Genomic DNA, 14,677 nt, shown 5'->3' on the forward strand with positions numbered 1-14,677 from the left:
ATGGGGGTGGGGGTGTGGTGTGATGTATTTTAATGACTTGAGTTACTCTGGTGCTAGGAATAGGAGGTAGTATATTTATCAGGATTGCTATTTTGAATGTATTCTTTAAGAGTTTGTTTTTTTTCTACTGGTTGATCTCTACTTTTAGAAGGAAGGTATGTTACCCATAAAATCATTTGGAGTGTCATTTCATTTACAAACTGAATTTCTGCAATAGTAAAGTGTTGTTGATAGAGGACATACAAGATCTACTCTAACAGAGTATTGGAGAATTGGAAAGTATTTTTTTTGTTTTTCTAGCTGTGATTAGAATTAGTAGTTTGAATTTTAATTAATGGAAAACCATGGTGTCATGGTTGATATATAAGCTCTTTTTGTGTGTGAAAATTTGCTGTCCGGGTCCCATGATTGGGTTTTACCAATAATCTTATGTTTCCCTTACTTGTTCTTAGTACAAAATCATTCTTTTAAAAGTAAAATCTTGAGCTCACTGGTTCCGACTGGGAGCAAAGTGTAAATACTGTGTATAATAGGAGGTATTTTGCTCTGACTTGTACCTGTGTTTTTGTTTCTAAATCATGTAAGACTTTTACTTTGTGGTGGAATAAAACTGCTTTTAATTGAATTATAACAGCAGCATATTTCAAAATCTGGATGAGTTGTGGCTAGAGAACTTTCATTCTGAGTATTAACTGTTAAAGCTTTAAATTTATTATCCATGCATATTACTGATGCATCTGTGAGTATATTTTCAGAAAATAAGAGACCTGTAGTATTTTCAAATCTGTACTAATATACACTAGTAGGCGTTGGATTTTAAGCAGTTAGGTTTGTTAAAGAGTTACCATTGCCCTATACCAACAGATATCTATTAGTGTTTTTTTAAGTGGGTAAGATCAAAATTGGTTTGGTTGAAAGGCCGTTTTTGCCAGATGTAATTCATTAAATAACCTTTGAAACCCTTGATGGATAAGGCATTAGGAAAAAATTGTTGTGTTTGAAAATTCTTACAAATCTCATTCTTCTGTTCATTTTTGGAAATAAGACCCAGGACTTGGCTTTGAAGCATTATTTTGCATTTTGCTTCCTCCTAATACTAAATTTCATGTTATTTCAACTAGGGGCAGTATTTTCTCATGGGTTGACTAAAAGTTGTTATTTTTGGCATCTGGCTTTGTGATTATTTCCAAGTTACTCTACTTCCCCAGGCCAGTTTCCTAACTATGTAGTAAAATGAGAATTATAATAACTTGCTACATCTGCACAGGATTGCTGTGCCTAAGATTCGCAGAGAGCATCCTTGGATGAAAACTGGTGAAGGTCTAGGAATTGTTACTGAAATAAGCTAATGTGAAGTAGGTCATATTTTATAGGAAGTCAAATAGGAGGTTTTTAAGTTCTTGGCAAGACACAGTGTAGTAATAGTGGGATTTTTAAAGTCCCAAGTATGTATTACAGTGTGGGTAATAAAACAGATAACTTTATTTCCCCCATAAACTTATAGGGAGAGAAAGTAAAACAAATTACAGGGTGATGTGTTTTGTGTGTGTATGTGTGTGGGGGGGCATATGAGATTGAAGTTCCGTAAAACTCAAATGTAATAACATAAAATTATGGGATACCTTTTCTCTTTTGTTTTCTGTGTGTAGCAATATTTTATTTATTCTATTTTATTTTTTTGAGACAGGATCTCGCTGTGTTGGCTGGAGTTCAGTGGCACAATTTTAGCTCACTGCAACCTCCACATCCTGGGTTCAAGCGATCCTCCTGCCTCAGCCTCCTGAGTAGCTGGCATTACAAGCTTGCATCACCAAGCCCAGCTAATTTTTGTATTTTTAGTAGAGACAAGGTTTCACCATGTTGACCAGGCTGATCTCTAACTCCTGACCTCAAGGGATCTGCCCACCTCAACCTCCTGAAGTGCTAGGATTATAGGGCTGAGCCACTGTACCTGGCCTGCATGTAGCAATATTAATAACCATGACTATAATTTCAGACTCGACTCTTGGCCTTAAAAAAGTGTTCTGCATTTGAAGGACACTCTGTAGATACTTACTGATTGAATGAAACCTCTTGCAGATTCTCTGTTCGTGGTAGATGATATCATATCCCATTTGATTCCCAAAGCCAGGATTCCTGATTCGTTTCTCACCAACCCTTTACATTTAATTTCTGAGGAATGATCATTTTTTCTCCTAAAAATATCTTGAATCTCTTTCCCCCATCCTCACTGCTACAGTTCATGCTGTCATTTCTCACCTGGTTTACTGCGATATATTGACAGCCTCTTTCTGCTTCTAGAGTCACCTCTTTTATCCAGCTTCCACATGTAGCAGAGCAGTCTTTCTAAAGAGCAAATCTGATCACTGCTTAATCTAAAAACCTTTCAATGGCTCCCCCTAGCAGCCTTTGTTAAGAGAGGCAACAGAGTGGAGGGTTATGAGCTCACACTTAGTGTTTAATCTGAACTGGGTTCCAGTTCTGTCTCCGGCACTTAAACCCTTGCCACTTAAAACCCCTGACCAGTTAATCTCTTCATCAGTTGCAAGATCATTACTCCTAACTCAGAAAGTTATTGTGAAGATTAAATGAGATAATGTATGAAAGCATTTAGCAGAATTCCTGGCACATAGCAGTTACTCAGAAGTCGTTAGCTATTGTGGCACATAGGATCTTCAATAACTATTTCATTTGCCTCTTCTCCAACTCAGTTGTTTGCCATTTTCTCTCCATAATCAGTGCTCCAGTCATATTTAAGAGTTTTGATGTCTCTGCATGAACCTGGAGGTTTAACGCCTTCTAGTGTGTGAAAAGTAATGGCAGGTTATTTCTCAAAACTGAGGGACTGTTCTAACCAGATCTACCAAGCTACACTTGGTGCCTGGCTGTATAAATACTGTGTATTTAATACAGTACTAAATACTGTATGTAATTCTCTTGGAAGCATGATATGAAGTTGTAATTATCCCACCCAAATACTGTTACTTAGTGGCAGGTTAATTTATATATTCTTAGAAGATTGTCTATTACATGGTAGAGACTCAGCAAAAATATTTTTTTAACACAGGACTCACTACTTTGAAACCTTGATACAACGTAATTCGTGTGGCACCATTATATATGTGTGTGTGTTTGTGTGTATGTATACAGTGTATGTGTGTATAATTCATAAATATATGTATAATTTATATATATTTGACTTTGGTTCTGTAAGAAGTACTTACCAAAGTACCAAGAGGAATTGATATTTTCAGCCACAGGAAGTCTCATATCCCCTGAGAGCATTATAGTAAGGCTCTTAGGCAAGTGTTTAAAATTATTATTATTAGAAAATACTACATTATATTTGTCCAAAATTGACAAGTTTAAAATTCATTTTGTTTTTCATGTGATTGGCTCTCAGTGTTTATCAAAAGATTCCATTATTTTTAATTGTTTTCAGTATCTAGGTGGATAGGGATGCACTTTAGAGTAGACCTTAGAACACTGTAGTCTGCTTTTTGGGGACTCCATGCCATGAAACCAAATAATAAGTTGATAATCTATGGGGAGATTCAGGTCTCGTGGACATATTACTTATAGATAGTTTCTTTAAGCTTCAGGTTCTACCTCTACAAAATAGGGGACAATAATATTTTATCTGTCAGGTACATTGTGACTGTCAAGTAAGATAAATTTTGTGAAATTAGGTCAAATGAAACAGTGTATGTGTAACTGACTTGTAAACAGTAAAGCATTCTATACAAATATTTTATTTTAAGAATCAGTTTCCTCTGGTAACCTTTCATGAGCAGGGCTCAAGATGGACCTTTTTAAACTGCAAGCTGTGATTTTGTGGCTCATGTTTTAGGAAGGCAGCAGCGTATTTAGTGCAGAGGACCACAACCCTTGAAATATGTGCTTTGGCATTTTAAACAGACATATTTGTTAAATTACTGCTTGACCACGGATGTTATCATTGAGTCACCCCCAGCTTTTTGGGGTCTACTTCTTACTGCTGTCTTCTCTGCTTGGGCAGCTGTAACAATGTAGGAATGTTAAATGCCCAGCTGCTACTATCTCTCAGACACTTACTCTGCCCACAGTTCTGGATGCCTCTTAGGCCTCGCACAACTTCATGGTGTTTCTTACGCCTCATTAGACCTGCTGCTCAAGGGAATGAAATGATATCCTAATGGTCTAAAAAGGGTAATGTATTTCCCAAACATGTCACACTTACTGTAGGATGTTGGGGAAGGCATCACAGGCACTGTAAGTGGTAGTAATTACCTATCTGTATAAATATTTGTGGAATTTTGATGTGTTGAGACAATGCATAGTGATAAGCGTGAGAGCTTTTTAGTCATATTGGTGAAGTTCATGGCAATCTTGAGAATATTTATACCATTTTAAGTTTACAAAAAATAAAACATAGAAAACAGATTTTTAGGAATTCTGAGTTGCAAAAGCATTGCAGTGAAAGCTGCGTCTGTTTGACCTGGAGCAGAATACACCAGAAAATCAAGTTGACTCTGGAGTTTTTTTCTCTATTCAGTAGTCCTAGCCTAAGAGCTAATGATTATCTGTGCATTGTTAATTAGATGATAGAGTTGTAAGTGACCAAGAATAGTTTCTCATAAAAAGTTTATGTAACACGAGAAAAAATGTTTACGTTGGGCTTAATAGCTTACGCCTGTAATCCCAGCACTTTGGGAGGTCAAGGTGGGAGAATCACCTAAGCCCAGGAGTTCGAGGCCGCAGCAAACTGCACTCCACCCTGTGGGTGACAGAGCAAGACCCTGTCTCAAAAAAAAAAGTTTTTCACTCTATAAAACTTCTGTATAAGTATGATAAAGATTGTGTCATAGAAGTACATTATTGCTTTATGTAATATAAATGTTGTAAATTTTTTTAAATAATGGACATAGCCTGATTTCCTCCAGCACATACTAGCTTTAGACTGGCTTGCATAAATAGAAAAAAGGCATTTGTTCCCTTTTGGGAAACTGCAGACCTGCTAAGATTGTGCCTTATTTTGCCAGCATACTTTTTCACATTTTAAAAAAAATTTGAGTGATAAAATTTCTCATGCAAAAAATTACCAAGTGCTGTACAAAGCTCCTAATCCATACACCATTTGGAATAAGCAGAAAGATTGGTGTCCTAAGACATGTAGGAAGAGTGTTAAGGAAAATATTAATAGTATAACCATGCTTTAATGGCTCTCCTTGTAGTATTGTTTTAATAACAACCTATTTATTAAATAGTTGAACACTTATTAGGTTTAAGACATTGTTATGTGCTGGTCCTATAAAGATCGCTAAGAAATGGTTTGGTGTCGCTCATGACTTAGTAGAGAGTACACAGGTAATTATTGTGTAAGAGAGATTATGATAAGTGCCGTAACAGATACTTAGTGTTGGTGGGAACAAAGGTGTGAATGATTATGTCCATTTGGAGGGGAGTTCATAGAAGAGGTGAGAGTTCATAGGGAGTGATGGGAAATTAAACTGGAAAAGTGATTGGGAGCCTCTTGGAAGACCTTGGGTGCTAAGCTGATTATTTGTTTTGTTTGTTGTTTGTTGCTGTTTTTTAGAGATGGTGTCACTCTGTTTCCCAGGCTGGAATACAGTGGCATAGCCATAGTTCATTGCAGCCTCGACCTCCTGGGTTTAAGGGATCCTCCTGCCTCAACCTCCCCAGTAGTAGGTTTTGGTGTGTACCAGCAACCCCAGCTAATGTAAAACTTTTTTTGTGTAGAGACAGTCTTGCTATGTTTTGCAGGCTGGTACGGAACTCCTGGGCTCAAATGATCCTCCTGCCTCGGTCTCCCAATGTGGTGTGATTTCAGATGGCCTAAGGTGATTATTTGAATATTAATCAGGGATTCAGAGGATAGGGGTAAGGTATTGAAGTTTTTAAGATGAGGTAAGGCTGGATGTAAACACCGTACAATAGATTGGAATTGGTGGATACCGTAAGAGAATATAATCAAAATCTGATTTTGGTGGTGGGCCTAGGAATGAAAGGTCAAGCAACCCTTTCTGAAGCAGGGTAATATAGGGAGCTTTAAAATAATTGTAAGTCACTAAAATAACTTTGTGGCTATGAGCGTGTCACTTAAGCTAGGTCTTTTCCTTTGACTAAAAAATGGAAGACAGTAATATTTGATGGTATTGATGTGAGGATTAATAAAAGATAGAAAATGCCTAGCTTAGTTCTGGTAATTGTAGGTGCTCAATAAATAGGTTCTCCTTACCCCTTTTCTGAAGTGTAGAATTTAAAAGATAAGATGGGAATGCGGTACACACCCACCAGAAGGGAATGTAGGAAAAAACCTGAAATTAAAACCTGGGTGATAAAATAATCAGAAAAGGAAAAGTTCTGAGTAAGGTGAACAGATTTGAGAACCTACTTAACAAAGTGTTGTGCTTATTGTAGGTCTTTAATAAATGCTGAATACTTATTTTTGCATACTTCTGTTACACTTAACATTGTTCTGCAGTTATATAAATTTATCTGTAATTGACTATCTAATCTGTCAGTGAGCTTCGTAAGAAAAGGAGCAATTATTTTACTGACCTTACTTGCACAATTGTGGAATACCTACCATCTGCCAGTGTTATTTGCTGGGTAAATATGGCTTGAACAGATTTGGTAATATATAACAGTTGCCACTAGGTGGCTCTTAGTCTAAGTGATAGGGCTGACATTCCACATAGATACAGGTTTTTCTACCTAGAACCTGCATAGAAACTGATCCTGTTTTTTGCCTTTTCTGTACCTACATTTTTTGAAATGGAACATGAAACATATGTCTTATAGAAAACTCATTTAGACTGTTGAAAATTAGAGAAGTGTACTGCCATTAGAATATGTCCTGTAGAAGGAAGCCGAATGGAAGTACAATGAAATTCACAAGTGAACAAAACACATTTCCCGTCTCTGAATGTGCTTAAAGTGAAGCATGATAGTTTGATTTTAGACAGTGTTTTTTGTTGTTAAGACTGTCGATTGCTTTAAAGGAAGATACTGTGAGGATATCTTAGAGGATTTGATTAAACATGATGAAGTGTGGTATGTACTGATGCTGAGCTATGATTCTCTGTGCTCTTATTTATATTATACTCTCCCTGTTGAAGAGTAACATACCATCGAATGGTAACTACATCCTCTGTGACACGTGTGAGATATATTATTAAATCCATTAGACTCAGGATTTTCAGAAATTTCGGGAAGTTTTAGAGCCGAAGAAGACCTTACTAATCATACATTCTAAAAGTATCCACTCATTTAAACATATACACAGACAGGTTGGATAATGGCTGAGACACATTCAGGGACTGAGCTAGTTCCTGGTTTGTTTTGGAGGAAGGGAAGGCTTATGTTGGTCTTTTTTTTTTTTTTGAAACAGGATTTGCTGTCACCTAGGCTAGAATGCAGTCATGTGCCTCAACCTCTCGGGCTTGAGGTCTTCCCACTTCAGCTTCCTGAGTAGTTGTGACTAGGTGCATGCCACTATGTCTAGCTAATTTTTGTAGAGACCAGGTTTCGCCATGTTGCCCAGACTAATCTTGAACTTCTGGGCTCAAGTGATCTGCTGGCCTCAGGCTTCCAAAGTGCTGGGATTACAAGTGTGAACCACTGTGCCCAACTTTATGTTGTTGTTGTTGTTTTTCCATTCCTTTCTATTTATTCCACTCAGCTGCCTTTTAACATTATATTGCATTTTTAAAAAGCAGCCCTTTTTTTCATATGTGTAGGCTTAGATCAAGACTGCAGATCCCTCAGCTCCTAAGCTTTGATCGGTAGAGTGCTGCGGCCAGTGTTGCTTCATAAAAGGTCAGTTCTGAACCTGCCTGCTCTTTCCTCTTTTGCTGGGTTCCTGTTCTTGGTGTTACTTATGGTCTTTATCTTGTATTTTTAACTGACCAGGTGGCCTCTTTAGGAACATAATTGTCCTCAATGCACATCTCCTTATCCATTCCTCTTCAGTTGCTCCTACTCAAGAACTGGCTGGGTGCAGTTGCCCCGGCTCACTCCAGTCTCTACGTCTTATCTCTCTAGCTTCTTGGTTATGCCACCTGTAATACATTGCAGCTGGCTATTTTCACAGCCTCTGGCAGGGAGGATGGAAGGACAGGAGAGCGAGAAGAAAGAAGGCTAGAAGCTACAACTTAGAATTTTATACTGAAAGATGGTCTGGTTTATGAACATGATGATGATGTGTGTAGTGAATTTTTTTTAGTGTATATGCCAAGGCAATATTACTCTCTTGACTATGGAATTCATTAAGTCTGTTGTATCTGTCATTCATGCTTATCCACTTGTCAAGGAAATGAATTAATTTCAGCATTCCAAAGATAGTGGTGATAGTATATGGCAATTTACTTACGGCTTATAATAATGAAGGCCATTATTTGATTAAATGAATTATTACTGAATTAATGGGAGTTGCCATGTCACTATTGTAATTTTTTTTAAAAAAAGACCTGGATAGCTGTAGCTTTCAAAGGTTATTTCATAATTATTAGTAAGTAAGCCATTCTTTGTCCTGGTCTTCCTCCCTTGTATTCAATATAATATGTATACTTTGCACACAGGACTTACTGACATGTCATTTACTTAAACTTACAGTTTCTTAGGTAACCTAACTCCTGGAAATTGTCAGTTGCTTAAATAATTAAATAAACATAAATTCACTCTCCACCTAAGCTATCATATACATTTTTGTTTAAATTCTAATGTAATTTAAAAGGCATTTATTTAATTTTTATCTTGTTTTCATAGTTACTTCAGGGAAATGACCATCGATATAGAAATTTTTCTTAGGAATTGATTTCACATCTTTATAAAATAATCATCTAGATTATTTTTCTTATTAGAAAAATAATGTTTGTTTTAAGAAATTCAGAAGTTACTTATTCTTTGAGACAAGGTTTTGCTCTGCTATCCTGGTTGGAGTACAGTGCACCGTCATAGCCCACTGAAGCCTGAAACTCCTGGGCTCAGCCCTTCCATGTCAGCCTCCCAAGTAGGTAGGGCTGCAGACACTTGCCACCACTTTTGGCTAATTTTTGTATTTTTTGTAGAGACAGAGTCTCTCACTATGAAGCCTAGGCTGATTTCAAACTCCTGATCTCAAGTGATCCTGCCACTTTGGCCTCCCAAAACACTGGGATTACTGGCATGAGCTACCATGCCTGGTCTCAGAAGTTACTTAAGTATATTGTGTGAGGTGAGCCACTGTAGTCTTATATCAGGAAATAATCACTGTTAACAATTAGGAGTACCTTTCACCCTTAAACAACACAGATTTTTTTTTTTTTTTTTTTTTGAGATGGAGTTTCGCTCTTGTTACCCAGGCTGGAGTGCAATGGCACGATCTCGGCTCACCGCAACCTCCGCCTCCTGGGTTCAAGCAATTCTCTTGCCTCAGCCTCCTGAGTAGCTGGGATTACAGGCACGTGCCACCATACCCAGCTAATTTTTTGTATTTTTAGTAGAGACGGGGTTTCACCATGTTGACCAGGATGGTTTCGATCTCTTGACCTTGTGATCCACCCGCCTTGACCTCCCAAAGTGCTGGGATTACAGGCTTAAGCCACCGTGCCTGGCAACAACACAGATTTGAACTGAGTGGGTCCACTTGTATGTGGATTTTTTTCTCCAAATTTGGATGGAAAATACAGTATTCATGGGATGTAAGAGTGGTATATAGAGAGTGGTGACTGCTGGTCTTGAGTATGTGTGGATTTTGATATATGGGAGGATCCTGCAACTAATCCCCTACAGATACCAAGGAACAACTATGTATTCCTTAATTTAAAGAAATGGAAACACTGACATTCTATTTTATATTAAACATTTAAATAGTTTTGCAAACATAATATTAATGGGCCAGGGAACTGACATTTTGTTGAATATCTACTCAGTCCTCAACTACATTGTGAGGAAAGTGGTATCTCTATCTATTAGATTCCTTTAAATGAATTTCTAGGAAATAAACTTATTTTAAAGTTGCACTTGATTAGACTAGTCTTTGGACTCAACGTTTCTCTACTTATATCTTTAGGTAAAATTTTCTATTTCACTTTTAAAAAGTTTTTTAAATTAAATTTGAGATGGGGTCTCACTGTGTTACCCAGCCAGACTTTGAAATTTTGGACTCAAACAGTCTTCCTGCCTCAGCTTCCTGAGTACCTGAGACTACAGGCATGTATCACTGTGCCTGGCTTGATTTTAATGTTACTTATTTATTGGGATAGGATCTTATTCTGTCTCCCAGGCTGGAATGCAGTGGCAAAATCACGGCTCACTACTGCCTCAACCTCCCAGGCTCAAGTGATCCTCCTGCCTCAGCCTGCCTGGGACTACAGGCTTGCACCTTTTCTGCCTTTTTTTTGATGGAGTCTTGCTCTGTCGCACAGGCTGGAGTGCAGTGATGCTATCCTGGCTCACTGCAACGTTTGCTTCCCAAGTTCAAGCAATTCTCCTGCTTCAGCCTCCTGAGTAGCTGGGATTATAGGTGCCCGCCACAACGCCCAGCTAATTTTTGTATTTTTAGTAGAGATGGGGTTTCACCATGTTGGCCAGGCTGGTCTCGAACTCCTAACTTCACGTGGTCCGCCCGGCTCCCAGAGTGGTCTGCACAGCCTCCCAAAGTGCTATGCCTGCATTTTCTGTTTTTTCTAATATTCCTTTTTTTCTACAGACCAATTTTTAGGTTTTAAATTTTGTATGCACCCTGTGTGGCCTTGGGCAAGTTAATTGCATTGCAGCTTAGGTTTCCCCTTTTGTACAAAGGAGAGCATACATCAGAATTCTTCTAAGGATCAAATGTGTGTATGCAAAGGGGCAGCAGGACTAGGCTCGGTCTATAAGAATTGCTTAATGTCCATTTCCTTTCCTTTTTTTTTTTGAGATGGAGTTTGTTCTTGTTGTCCAGTCTGGAGTGTGATGGTGTGATCTCGGCTTACCACAACCTCTGCCTCCCGGGTTCAAGCTTTTCTCCTGCCTCAGCCTCCCTAGTAGCTGGGATTACAGGCATGCGCTACCAGGCCTGGCTAATTTTGTATTTTTAGTAGAGATGGGGCTTTTCTATGTTGGTCAGACTGGTCTTGAACTCCCGACTTCAGGTGATCCGACTGCCTCGGCCTCCCAAAGTGCTGGGATTACAGGCCTTGAGGCACCGTGCCCGGTCTTATTTCCTTTCTTACCTCTCACTTCAAGCTACTGCCATATCTTTTATTCATCACTTGACTTGATCTTGTTTTTACCATCCCTTATGCTTACATATTAAAATCTGATTTTTACCCAGGCCATAAGTAAATAACCTCTTTTCACCAGATCCCCAAACCTCATTTCAGTCATCAGCCTATTTCATTTTCCCGCATCTTATGTTTTGTTTTGTTTTGTCTTTATTGTTGACTAACAAGCTACCATCTTCACTACTTGATTATTCCTTCTTTGCTACTTACTCTCCTTTCAGTCTTAAGTATTGTGATTTGCAGTTTTTGTCTTCCTCTTGCTGTATTTATTCTTTGACTTTGTGTCTGTGTCATTAGTGCGGATGTTTAGATCCGTATTTTAAAAATTCCTGCTGGTTGTTCTGCAGGCTCATTAAACTTGGTTTTTCCAAAACAACGTGTTCTTTTTACCACCAGTATCTGTTGATACCATCCTATAAAATAGACTTGATATCTGTTAAGAGTGCTGTTGTCCATCTGGCTGCCACAGGTAAACATTAACTTTAGTAACTTCCTTATTTCCTCCCACTATCAGTTGTTCTTTTTTCTTTTCTTTTTTTTTCTTTTTTTTGGAGACAGAGTTTTGCTCTTGTTGTCCAGACTGGGGTGCAGTGGCATGATATCGGCCCACTGCAACCTCTGCCTCCTGGGTTCAAGAGATTCTCCTGCCTCAGCCTCCTGAGTAGCTGAGATTACAGGTATGTGCCACCACGCCTGGCTAATTTTGTACTTTTAGTAGAGACAGTGTTTCTCCATGTTGGACAGGCTGGTCTTGAACTCCCGACCTCAGGTTATCCACCTACCTCAGCCTCTCAAAGTACTGGACGCCATTGCGCCTAGCCAGTTTTTCTTATTTTATTGGTGTCCAAATCTTTCCCTTCTGCATTCTTTCTTTTCTCTTCTGTTTTCTTGTCTTTTCTTTCTCTTTCTCTCCCTCTCTACCCCTTCCTCCCTCTCCTTTCTCTCCCCCTCCCTCCTGTTTCTCCCCTCTTTCTCTTCCCCACCACCTCTCTCTCTTTCTCTCTCTCCATTGCATCCATTATTTGTTTGTTTGTTTGTTTGTTTGTTTTTGAGATGGAGTTTTGCTGTTGTTGCCCAGACTGGAGTGCAATGGCGTGATCTTGGCTCTCTGCAATCTCCTGGTTCAAGTGATTTTCCTGCCTCAGCCTCCTTAGTAGCTGGGATTGCAGGTGCCTGCTACTACACCCAGCTAATTTTTTGTATTTTTAGTAGAGACATGGTTTCACCATGTTGGCCAGGCTGGTTACGAACTCCTGACCTCGGGTGATCTGCCGGTTGGCCTCCCAGAGTGCTGAGATTACAGGCGTGAGCCACCATGCTCGGCTGCATCCATTATTTCCTATCAGATATTCTGGGTTCTCTTCTCTTTGCTCACTGCCGTTGCCTTACTCTCCAAGCTGCTTCATCTCATAGACTATTGTGACAGCCATGTTAACTTCCCCAGTCCCCACTTGCTTACTTTTTTAGTCTGGATGTTGGTGTTTGTCCCGCCTGTGAGTATTTGGTGGTTTATAGGGAGACTTGGTCACCTAATTTTGTTGTAAATGGTGCCCATGGATTTTGATTTTGCTGTCTTAGTTTAAGACTGTTTTATGTGGGAGAGATTGGAAAGCTATGCTGCTGCCAATATTACCCTAAAATCCTGTCTAAATATCATCAGACAAATACAAATTAATTGTAAGCTAAATCGATGCAAAGTGAATAAGATAGTTCACTAGATCCCAGAGATATGCATGCATGTTTACAGTGGTATAAATTTCCTTCCAAACTCTAAATTAGTTCTTTCCTTGGCATGCTCATGTCTGTTTCTTGCATTGAGAAAGGAAGAGTCATGCTTACTATAGCTATGAAATACTCTTTAGAGATCTAGGCACCGTGGCTTATAATCCCAGCTATTCCGTAGGCTGAGGTGGAAAGATTGCTGGATGGCAGATTTGAAGGCTGAGGTGGAAGGATAGCTGGAGGGCAGGAGTTGGAGACCAGCGTAGGCAACTTACAAAGACCCCATCTCTTAAAAAAAAAAAAAAAAAGTCAGGTGTGGTGTGTGTCTGTAGTCCTATCTACTTGGGAGGCTGAGGCTAGAGGATCACTTAAGCCCAGGAGTTTGAGTCTGCAGTGAACTGATTATACCACTGCACTCCAGCCTGGGTGGCAGAGCAAGACCTTGTTTCTTTTAAAAAGAAAAAAGATTCTTTAGAAATTTAAGTAAGCTTTTGGTGTTTTTGCAAAGGATATGGGTAGGTTTTGCTTTTTAAAATGCTGTACATAAAGTTTTTTTCCTCCTGATAGCAAAAGTAACAAAATATAAAAAGGAAAGAAACCGTAAGTAAGTCTATTAAAACACGTTAACATTTTAAGGTATATTTATCCTTTCAAACTTAAAAATAAGTTTTACTTCCTCCCAAAGTAATTATAAATATATTGTAAAAAAAATGCCTAAATGACAGTATAGTGCTTCCTTGCTTCTGCCACAGATGGTCTCTGTTTAACATTGCATGTTTGTTTGTTTGTTTGTTTGTTGAGTTGGAGTCTCGCTCTATTGCTCAGGCACTCCAGTGAGAGTCTATCTCAAAAAACAAATCTCTGCTCGCTGCAATCTCTGCCTCCCGGGTTAAGGCGATTCTCCCACCTCAGCCTCCCAGGTATCTGGGATTACAGGTGCCTTCTACCACATCCAGGTAATTTTTGTCCAGGTTGTGTCATGTTTGGCCAGGGTAGTCGTAAATTCCTGATCTCAGGTGATCTGTCTGCCTCAGCCTCCCAAAGTGCTAGGATTACAGATGTGAGCCACTGTGCCCAGCCTGTTTAGCATTTGATGTGTAGCATTTTGTAGATGGCTATTGAATGCATGTAAATGCATATGTAATCTTTTTTTATCTTTTCTTCTATCTGTCCTTCTGTTGGTCCTTTCCTCTATATAAATTGAATTATACCAATGAAACAGCATATTGTTCTGCATATTGCTTGGGTCATTAAACAATTATCTGTTGTGTAGTTCTGGCTGACAGTAGGTGTGGCTCCCCACACTTACTGGCTGCTTTGAGGTTGTTTCCAACTTTTTGTTTTTTTACATTGCTGCCATAAGCATATCTGTGCATGTGTGAAGGTAACTAATACCATGATACTTTTTTTTTTTTTTTTTTGAGATGGACCTTTGCTCTTGTTGCACAGGTTGTCGTGCAATGGCTTGATCTCAGCTCACCACAACCTCCACCTCCTGGGTTCAAGCAGTTCTCCTGCCTCAGCCTCCCAAGTAGCTGGGATTACAGGCATGCGCCACCATGCCTGGCTAATTTTGTATTTTAAGTAGAGACAGTGTTTCTCCATGTTGGTCAGGCTGGTCTTGAACTCCTGAACTCAGGTGATCCACCTGCCTCAGCCTCCCAAAGTGCTGGGATTACAGGCGTCAGCCACTGGGCCTGGCTTTT

General features: G+C 39.1%; 1 protein-coding gene across 10 annotated transcripts in view; it reads left to right on the forward strand.

The window, feature by feature from the left end:
- The window catches only part of RBPJ (recombination signal binding protein for immunoglobulin kappa J region), a 276,170-nt gene that overhangs the window by 156,099 nt on the left and 105,394 nt on the right, over positions 1-14,677 (forward strand). Inside the window, exon 1 of one of the 10 annotated variants that reach the window (XM_074395969.1) lies at positions 2-5,840. The exons of the other annotated variants lie outside the window; for them this stretch is intronic. The gene's annotated coding sequence lies outside the window, so the exon portion shown is untranslated. Of the gene's footprint in view, position 1; positions 5,841-14,677 lie in introns of those variants that run through there. 10 annotated transcript variants of the gene reach the window in all.

This window comes from Saimiri boliviensis, chromosome 3 (genome assembly GCF_048565385.1).
Source record: "Saimiri boliviensis isolate mSaiBol1 chromosome 3, mSaiBol1.pri, whole genome shotgun sequence".
Classification (NCBI taxonomy): domain Eukaryota; kingdom Metazoa; phylum Chordata; class Mammalia; order Primates; family Cebidae; genus Saimiri; species Saimiri boliviensis.